At 37.8% G+C, this 10,778-nt stretch overlaps 1 pseudogene; it reads right to left on the bottom strand.

Annotated features, from left to right (window-relative positions):
- Positions 1–154: 154 nt before the first annotated feature.
- LOC105162830 (RING-H2 finger protein ATL43 pseudogene) lies at positions 155–1,959 on the bottom strand (annotated as a pseudogene).
- Positions 1,960–10,778: the final 8,819 nt, after the last annotated feature.

Here is a 10,778-nt window from a genome sequence, read left to right as displayed (position 1 = left end):
ATAGTACGAGACAATAGTGGAGTAATTCTACAACTATGGCTAAAGCTTAAGAATAATCTCTTGCAAAAAATTGATAGAATCTATAACCACCGTCTCTATATTCTAATTTAAATTTAATTTAGTCATAAGTATAAAATGCGTGATTGACGTACGATTTCAAGAAAGTGACCACACATTCAATTAATTTGATTTGATCAAATATGTTTTGAGTAAGAATTTTTCATTCAACCTCTATCACCATAGCAGAAATCAAGAATCATGATCTACACTAATTAAACAACAGCGGATGAGGAAGAGGCAGCGGCAGCAGAAATGGCAGAGTTCACAGCTGTCTTCTGCTCCTGGTGTTGGGACTGTGAAATCCAATCCGACCACCTTTTTACAACTGCTTCTTCCTGTCTCTCTCTCCCCTCCTTCCTTCCATTATTGTTCCTGTACCTACTCACCCCGGTTATTTCCGACACACTTCTCTCATTAATTTCTCCCCTGCCGCTCCCCTCCTCCCCTCCCAGTATCATTTCTGATCTCAGGTACAGAATTTCCGACGCCTGAACGTCGCTCCACCGCCTTCCCTCTTCCTCCTCTGCTTCCCCGGCCCCGGATATTATGATCCGGTGTTCCAAGCGGTGCCCGTCTCCTTGCACAGGCAGCTGCCCGTCTTTTCTGGATGCTGTCGAGCTATCCGACACGGGCCCGTCTTTTCTGGATGATTTCCAGCTTCCCGACGATCTCCCCTTGTTTTCCGATGCGGGGTTCCCTGTTTTCCTCCTGGATCTCCAGCTATCCAATGAAATCCTGCCCCTGGAATCATCGCTTCCCGGATTTTCCACGATAATTCCCAGGGAACTTCCTCTTTCCCCGGCAGAAGAATGGCGGCCTGAGATTCTCGTGTTCTCGTGTTCCCTTCCCTTCCTGTGATCGCTGCTCCGCGGCGTAAACTGATCGACGAGGAGGATGTCTTCCGGGTGAAGCCGGCACCGGCAGAGCGGGCACGTGGAGTGGGCGTCGAGCCAGGTATCCACACACTCGACGTGGAACGCGTGCTTGCATTTCGGCAGCAGCCTGAGAACCTCTTCGGGCTCGAATCTGTTCAGGCAGACCGCGCATTCCAGGCCGTCTTTCTGGCCCATTAGAGACGAAAACCGAAACATCGGCAGCGATTCGATGACTTTCCTGTTGATTCCCGAGTTCCCCCTGGACAGCGGCCGCCCCCTGGAATTGCTGCTCTCGTATATCTCTCTCTTGCAATGCTTCACATACAGAAGCAACAGAAACGTAATCGAGAAAATGGTTGTAAGAATCCCCACAACGATTACTATACTGGGCTTGAACGCGTTGGCTATTGCTCCGTCAAACGCCGCCGCTGGAGGCGGCGGCGCCACCGGACTGTGCGTCGAGTTAGCAGCAGTTTCTGTAGCCACTGCAATTTCACAAATCAAGAAAACGCAAAAGCAGAAGAATGACAGAAGCCCAGAAACGCCCATAAGAGGCTACAGAGAAACAGGGAATTGTAGCTTTTTCTGCAACAAAATTCAGACAAAGTCATCAAACGTAGTTGATATATATATATAGACTTAAACAGACAGTGACACGGAGCGGACAGAAGTTTCTTCACTTATGAGATCAAGAAAACGAATCACATGTTCAGGTTCTGTTCCTGTCTCTCTCTCTCTCTCTCTCTCTCTGTCTCTGTAGTGTATGAATAGCCGCTGCACAGTTGAAACCATATATATGTGTGTGTGTCCCATTAGGTATGTAGAATAGTGTCATGATGCTGCAGACGAAAGCTAGAAAGAAAAGACAGTGGGGTTGGGGAGGGGTTGGTTTGGTTAGTGTAGAGTGGATCTAAGCCTCAACCGCAGCTAAAACCAAGCACATTGTAGCAGTCCAAGTGTGCGACAGATGTTTGGTTTTATTGTGAACAATGGTTAAACCACATATTTAAATTTTCCATGTATAGTAGGCTGGGAATATTTTTTTTACGCAAATCAGGTTTGATCGAATTAAATTAATTACAAATCAAGTGGAAGACCGCCTCCATTCCATACACTATTGAGTATGGGGTTGCCCCGATTGAAGTTCTTACTGACGTACGATAAGCATGGAGAGCGAATGGGAGCATTTCATGTCAGTCCCCGTATGTAATTGCTATTTCTAAAAGAATATTCTTGTTTTTGATCTTTTTCTTTTTTGCCTCAACTGCCCCATTCATTTGTTGTGGCCTGTAAGGTGCAGAATTAGGATGCCGGATCTTCATTTTGTAGCGCGTGCCCCAAGGTATGCTCGATTCCGGTAGAGCTTGGAGCGACCTAAAGACACGGGTCACTTTTCCCAAGGAAGGTACTATGAGAATTTGGAGCGAATCGAGCTTGGTTTGGTCGCCCTAAGCCGAAGCTTCTTATTTATTGATCTTGCCGGGAGGGGTTTTCCCTTCTTCTCATCAAATACTTGTTATATAATTAGTCACTTTGATTGAATTATACACCAATCAAATGACAAGTACAGTGACATTTGTCATGTGATAGATCACTTTTCCTGAATTATACACTAATTATATGGCAAGTGTATTGATTTTGGTAGTATAGAATGGAAAATTTAGTCTATGATTTCACCAATTTTCACATTAGCACTTGCCACATTAGTTTGTACACGTGCTATATAATTGGTTCAGTTTCGATCAAATCTGATATAAATGAGAATTTTTCAATAGAGTAGTGGTGATTTTGTTGAAATTCTCGGGTCGGGATAGATTGTTTACTTCAAATTACATGTGTACAAAAATTATGTGAGTAGTTTTTCGTTATTTGTAGATGAATTTGATCTATTTATTTCTTACCCAAATCTCGAAATTAAATTTTATTTAAATACTATGATATCAAAGTGTACGAATTTTTCACCATGGCAAATGAGGTTTTAATTTGTGGTACTTTTTAACTGAGTGATACATTGACGTAATGTACGATATACTTGAAGTATTTCTTAAAAAAGTATATAATAAAACGATGTCGAACGAAGTTTTGACATGTCAAATCTATCACCTGACATTATTCTCTAGTAATATAGGTTAGATGTTCCGCACTAATGATGTCAATTTGAATTTTATCTAAATATTTAGTGGGATTAAATGTACGTCTCAACCTAATACGGGTAAACTAGCATAATTTTGAATTACCCTCAAGCATAAGAAAAATGCCTAAATAGGCCAACGGTATGTGCATTTTTTATTAGGTCAGACCAGACGATTTTAAATTTGAGATCATTGATGACAAAATATGTGGAGACAGATAAACATGCATGCCACATTACGACTGTATCGTTGCCCATTCATTTGAATACTAAGTCTAAAAGCTACACCAGATGTTTTAAATCCCAATGTTCATTCTCAACTATCGTTTTATATCACATTCTTGATTTGACCATCAGAAAGTTACCGCAAGGGACACCTCCTGCAAGCTCGACCCATGTTGGTGTTTGCAGGTCACAACCCTAAAAGATTTGCAGACTTGACCCGTCAAGATTTTTGGTTTGGGATTGTAACATTATGTTTGTCTTTAAATGAATTAGATTGTTGATTTTTTTTTGTTTTTTACCAAATTTATAGTACAGTATCTCTAAGGTTTGCTATAAAAATGAAATTACTGTACAAATTCAAACATAATCTTCTCTTACGGAACTTTGAAGGGAAAATTACAATTTCCGTCCTGTAAGTTAGATGGAATGACGATTTTGATCCTAGACGAATTAATTTTCATAATTTAGTCCTGTAATTTTAAAAATTAGAGATTTTTTCGTCCTATAATCTATTCTTATGACTTTGATAATTGCAATTTTCCCAAACTTTTGAGACACTACCCTTAGTTTCCCTTCGTTGTAACCGAATAATGAAGGGATTAATAAAAAACCAAGTCGATCTGATTGTACACTCGACCGAATCCTTCAATCCAAATGCTATTTACCAACAAAACAACGCTGAACTCAAACAAAGTTTTCAAAGAAACCAAAACCTCAGATGCTCGACAACACTCACAATTCTTTCTTTATCTTTTTCATGAATAGTTACAATCCTAATGCACGTGGGACATGAATGTTCCAAAACCTCTCATGTTATCTTATCCACAAAGAGACATTCTTAGCCCAAAAGCAGTCTGAATTACATGAAAAATATCTGTATATTGGTAGCCTATTACAAGGGAGAAATGTATTGAAATCATATTAATACTTCCAATCTTGTAATAAACTAACATTTGCAGAGTGTTTGAAAATGGATGGGTCGTGTGTATGGGGCATGTCTGCCCATGTTGCTTTAGTGAGCCACACTAACATTTGGCGACGGATGTTGCGACATTATTAACTTCCTGTTGATGTATCCTTTTCTGTAGCAAACTGTGTTGTAGGAAAAGATTCGAGTTCTTGGCGTGGGATTAACGATTTTCTCTTGCAAACCCTCTTCTTCTTCTTCTTTCAATATGTGTAATAAGTTTTATGCGATGACACCAAACAATAAATATTCGTCCTACAATCATAACAGTGTAAGAGATAATACATACCGACAATCACATTTCAATCCACAATATAATATCCGACATTATCATTTACTTTATAGGGCCCTACTTATCCAAGTTCGAGGACATCAGTTATGATCTTTCGCGACTATCATAATATCGAATCTTCTCCCTCTCTCTCTTCATGGTATTATAAAATACACAACTCGTATAATATTCCACCATCAGTAATTACCACACACACGCACACAAAAACTATTTCCCATGATAGTTTATTTAGAAAAATATTTTATATGCATAATGTGTGTATGTTGAATGGGATAAAAGATGTAACATAGTTTGCAAACAAAAATCCTATCCTTGTTGGAGTGGAATTAGCAATTTTTCTTGTCATGCTTTTTCGGTAGTGTTTGCAATAATTTTTACTTTTATGGTAGAAATTAGTTGTAGTAAAAGTTGTAAGTTTACCTGAAGTGAAAATTGGAAGGACTTACAAAAGTGAAAAGAAAACTAAATTTCAGGAGGAAATCTGCGACTTACAATTTTAACGACAAGTTGCAAAGTTGGTGGGATAAAATACAAAGCGAACATTTAAGTATGTATATATGTGGTGCTTATTCGGAGAACATCTTATTTATGTTTTATTATAGGGATAATTACACCATTATTCCTTAAAGTTTGGTACAATTAAATATAAACTTTCTATGATTTGAAAAGTCACATTTAATACTTTTAACATTCGTCTCTATGCAACAAATAGAATCATCCATTAGTAAAATTTGTGAATATCAGCAAAGAAACTGAATGAAAATTCATATTTACCCCTTGATTGACTTGTTACAAGTTAAATTAATATTTTCTAATTAAATACCCTTGTAAAGCATGCATTAGCATATGAAGATGTACAAGGGGGTCACAAAAGGTTAATATGACCTACAATAAGTCAGTAACAAGTTAATCAAGTATAAATATAGATTTTCATTCATTTTTTTTTTGGCTGATGTCAGTGGATTTACTAACAGACTAATCTATTTGTTGAACAAAAATAAATGTCAGGAATACCAAATGTAATCTTTCAAATTTTAAGAGATCTACGTGTAATAACTTCAAACTTTAAAGGAGGACGATGTAACTATCCATTTATTTATATAAACTAGTAATGTACTTTTATTTTAGTTTTGTCCTGATAAAGTATGGGTAAATTACATTTTTGGTCCCATAAGTGGACCTGTTTTCAATTTTGGTCCCACACTCAGGTCAATTCGCACATTGAGTCCCATATGTGTTTTTTTTTTCAAGAGGACCATTGAGGGATTTCTGTCCAATTGATAACGGCAGCTGCTCTCTCCGTTGGTCAATACAATCAAAATAAGGGTAAATTATATTTTTTGTCCCATAAGTGGACCTGTTTCTAATTTTGGTCCCATAAGTGGACCTATTTTCAATTTTGGTCCTACACTCAGACCAATTCACACATTTACGTATGGGACCAAAATTAAAAACAGGTCCACTTATGGTACCAAAAATGTAATTTACCCTTATTTTGATTATATTAACTAACGGAGAGAGCAGTTGCCATTATCAATTAGACGGAAATCCCTTAATGGTCCTCAAATTGAAAAAAAAAAACCACATATGGGTCTCAATGTACGAATTGACCTGAATGTGGGACCAAAATTGAAAATAAATCCACTTATGAAATAAAAAATGTAATTTATCCTAAAAATAAAAAAGAAAAAAGAAAAAAGAAATAGAATTTGTCCCACATTTTGAGATGGTTGCAGCATTATTAGGGAGCCAGATCCCTCTATGTGCTTTACTTGGAAACTTGAACTCACCCCATACCCTTCACAGCTTCCTATGACACAAAAGTTTTCCAATTTGGGAAACTTATGTCTATTTTTATATTATATATATATATATTTATTTTTACATGATTGGGATCTTACAAATGCATATCTTATCAGAAATTGCAAATTCCAATGTATCACATTTTGCTTAGTGTTTGTGTATGAGATGACGTCATCAGTGAAAGATCTTCTATCTCATTTTAATATAATATTTTTATATGTATAGAAAGTGACTTTAATTTTAAGCTATAATTTAATTCGATTATTGAAAAAACTATGAAGAATTTTTTTGAGTTTTAGTCTAATTACTAATACGTTATTATTATATAAAAAATTATTAATATTTTGATAAAATTATATAATCTTTAGATGGAGGCTTGAAATTGTCAACTTTAACCTTATTGTGTTCTTTTTAAAATTAAAAAATTGTAGAATACAGGATGAAGTGGGATGGAAAATTTTGAAGATTGTACACTTAGTCCATATAAAAATTTGAATTATTTTTTTAAAACAATAAATTATAATTCATAGTCCACAAGGATATTTTGATAAGTTTATCACAAAAATGGATAGAAATCTAAATTGGAGATTGACGGATTGGACTGGTTGTTGGACGACTATTTCAATCAGGGGTATTTTTCAAACAACAAAAGAGTATTTATAATTATGTCAAATTTAAAAAATTATTAAATGCAATAATAATTAAAGAGATAATTACATTTACAACCCGACATATGGTCTATTTATACAAATCAACCCTGTTTTTTGGATAATTAAAATTTACTCACCAGAATCATCAACACCATTTACACAAACTACCCCCGCATTTTGTAAAATTACACATATACTTTCTAGAAATGTTACCATCTTTTGCTGTCAGTGCTGATTGTAATTATATAATTTTTTTTGATAATATTTAAACAATTATGTCTAAAATTATGAATTAAAAAATTAGTGGTATCACGTGATTATTCTTATTTTGTTAAAAATAAATATTGTTTAGATTAAGCATATTTTTATAGAAAAAAATATTGTTTATCTATAATTTCTTTTGAACCGCAATTATACTTTTATACAAATTAAAATAAACTGTTAAAAAACTTACATGATATGGGTAAACCCTATTTTAGCAGAAAAGGATAATTTTGCCCTCGAGAGGACAAAAAATTACAAGTTTACCAGCAGGATCCACGTCTTTTTTATCGGGTCGGGTTGCGACACGATCCGAGAACCCGAGGCATGTGGAAGATGCGCACTGGACCAACCAGACCCCCCCAGCTTCTCTCTATAAATACCCCCAGTCAATGCATTAATGGTACGTTGACTTCACCATTTTTTACTTTCGGGTCGCTTCAGTTCTCCAATTCGCTAAGCCACCTACTTTCACGACCTCATAATCAAATACTGACTTAAGTATCAGAGAGTCTTAGCTGGGGGCTACCCCAGCAAGCCTAACGATCTGCTTCTTTTCTTAGGGTCCAATCACTAGTCTGGGAGAGGTGGCGATCTCGAACTACTTGGAGGACCTGCTCGCCCGACCAAGGAGGTCACGTGAATTTCGACCCGGATCAGTTGGCGTCGTTTGTAGGAAATCTTGAGTAAAGTCCTTTTGATTTGGTTTGAGGGAGAATTCGCCATGTCAGGATCATCAATGCACAAGCCAGAGAGAAGGTTACATCTAACCAACAAAGAGAAGTAATAGATGATCGAGATAGCGAGCAGGAATGTTATGATGGAGCAGGAAAGCAAAATGGTTTCATCGATTGTCGGGGAACCATCAAGGAGAAGGTTAATTGAAGAACAGAGGAAAACGATTGCAGATAATCACGTGGAGCTGGTCGTATGAGGTGGAACAGACAGCAGATGCCAGGAATTAGCCGAGTAAGAGAGAGGTCAGTCGCAGCATCTAGTAACATCAGGACGAGGGGACCAACGATCTCCAGAGCTGAAGTGGAAAGCGTGGGGAAGCAGATAGAAAAGCTAAAGCAACAGATAGATGACTTGAAGAAGCGAGGCGACCTGGTGAAGCAGAATATGAACTCACCTTTCACCAACAAAATTCCGACCAAAGTTGTTGGTTCAAACTTTCGATTACCCGACCTACCCAAATACGACGGATCGAATGACCCACGGGAGCACATCTCTGCATTTGAATTGGTAATGAATTTGTACGGGCAAACGGATTCTATTAATGCAAAGTTGTTTGTGACTACTTTGACAGGAAAAGTACAAGAATGATTTACCAACTTTCCGAGTGGAACCATCGGATCATATGGGCAACTGGTACGGAAGTTCGCATCTTACTTCGCCAGCAAAAGGAAATTGACAAAATCAGCGACCCACTTGTTCACAATCCGGCGAGGAAGCGATGAATCCTTTAAAAATTTTATTGATAGATTTAATAACAAGACCTTAGAGGTATAGGATTTGCAGATTGTTATGATGACGAGCATATTAATACATGGATTGATGAGAGGACCGTTCGTGTCGGAGTTAGCAAGAGATCCTCCTGAAGATCTAGAACAATTGATGCATTTAGCTCGTAAGTATATCAATGAGGAGGAGATGAATGCGATCAAGGACAAAAAATGGGAAGGAGGTCGAGGTCGAGGTCGAGGTCGAGATAGGCAAAGGCGAGATGAAGAGAGACCTATCCAACCAAAGTACCACAAGTACACGCCGTTGATCACCTCCAGAGAACAAGCGATGATGATGGTTGAAGATGGCGATTTGCTACAATGGCTTAGTAGAACTAAAACATCATTCCAAGGAATACTGCATGTTCCATAGAGATAGAGGGCACAACACGGAGGATTATTACCAGCTGAAGGATGAGATTGAAAGATTAATTCGGCAGGGGCACCTCAGTGAGATCGTGTTCAAAGGAAGAAGTAGAGATCGAGGATCTCCAAGTAGATCGCGAGCCAGGTCATCGAGTAGGGAGAAATTGGAGCTTGATAGAATAAATGGAGAACGACGCTTTCGATAAAGAAGGCAACTATTCAGAAAAGTAGGTACGCCTATATCTCTATTATTTTCATTAAAGATATTAGTTTTTGCAAGGATATTACTTTACTTACATTATAAATTATTGGATTATGTATCCAACTGCAATATTTTAGAGCGTTTGCTTCTATGTGAATGTTTGCATGAAATAAATACTGCTTTTGGGGTGACTTACATTGCGATAAAATATTATACGAGCTGCAAAAGGTGCGACCCGGTGTCTGAAAAAGACCCGACAAACGCGACTTGGGAAAGGTGAAACCAAGTGTCTGAAAAAGACCATCAAAACACGACTTGGGAAAGGTGAAACCATATGTCTAAAAAAGACCATCAAAATGCGACCTGAAAAGGTGCAACCTAATATCTGAGAAAGACCGCGACCTGAAAAAGGCGAAATCTGGCATTTGAAAAAGACCACTAAATATGCGATCTGCAAAAGATGCAACCCTAAGTCTGAAAAAGACCAACAATACGCGACCTGAGAAAGGTGGAATCATGTGTCTAAAAAAGACCATGATAAAAATGCGATCCAAGAATGCAACCTGGAGCCTAAAAAAGACTGACCTGAAAAAGGTATAAACTTTGTAAATTCGATGTGTGAAAAAGACTATGATAATACGCAATATGAAAAAGACACGATCCTATCTCTCCAAAAGAATTGTGACCTGAGGCGACATCAGGTAATGGTAGATCTACCTGAGAAAGGCACCTAATCAATTATTTTCTCCTATTTTGGGATGAATTATATTCAAGGGAATGTTTCTTATTCTGCTTGTTCAATGGAAGTTTTCGAAGTACAGATATGCAAGGGAATTTCATGTGAAGTAAAAGTTCATTGATTTGAGAAGTATTTTACAGATTCTGGTAACAAAGCGATCTACACAAAAGTAATAAAACTACAAAGTTAAAATATACTATCCTATTCATCTTCTGCATCCATCTTCTCGATCTCATCTAATAGAGCTGCGAACTCATCTTCATGCTTCAAGGGGGGTTCTTCAGGAAATGCTGCGAGATTACCATCTAAGGTAGGGTCGATCCAGTTCGTATCGAACCCAACTGCGAACCCCTTCAGTTTCTTGATTTGAGAGATGCAACGATCAAACCCTTGCATCAAATAGTCTGATGACTTGATCTCTACAGCCACCTGAAATGCAGAGGACTTCAAGAAATCTCGAGCTCCTTGCAATCGCATATGAGTCAGAAGTTTCTTGTGATCGCCGGATGCTAAGTACTGTTCGCGACCTTGATCACGAGCGACCTCGAGCTGATGCTGATGCTCATCTGAAAATAGATACTCCTCTCACCCAGCTACTCGACCCGAAGAGAAACTTTCTGCCTTGGCTGAATCCACAGCAGCTGCGAACTTCGATCTAAGCTCCAGCAGTTGCGCTTTAAGATCAATCTTTTGTGCCTTGAG

The sequence above is a fragment of the Sesamum indicum genome, linkage group LG5 (genome assembly GCF_026168435.1).
Source record: "Sesamum indicum cultivar Baizhima isolate 11 linkage group LG5, ASM2616843v1, whole genome shotgun sequence".
Classification (NCBI taxonomy): Eukaryota; Viridiplantae; Streptophyta; class Magnoliopsida; order Lamiales; family Pedaliaceae; genus Sesamum; species Sesamum indicum.
Note: the sequence above shows the minus strand (reverse complement) of the source record. Positions and strands in the feature narration are given on the sequence as shown.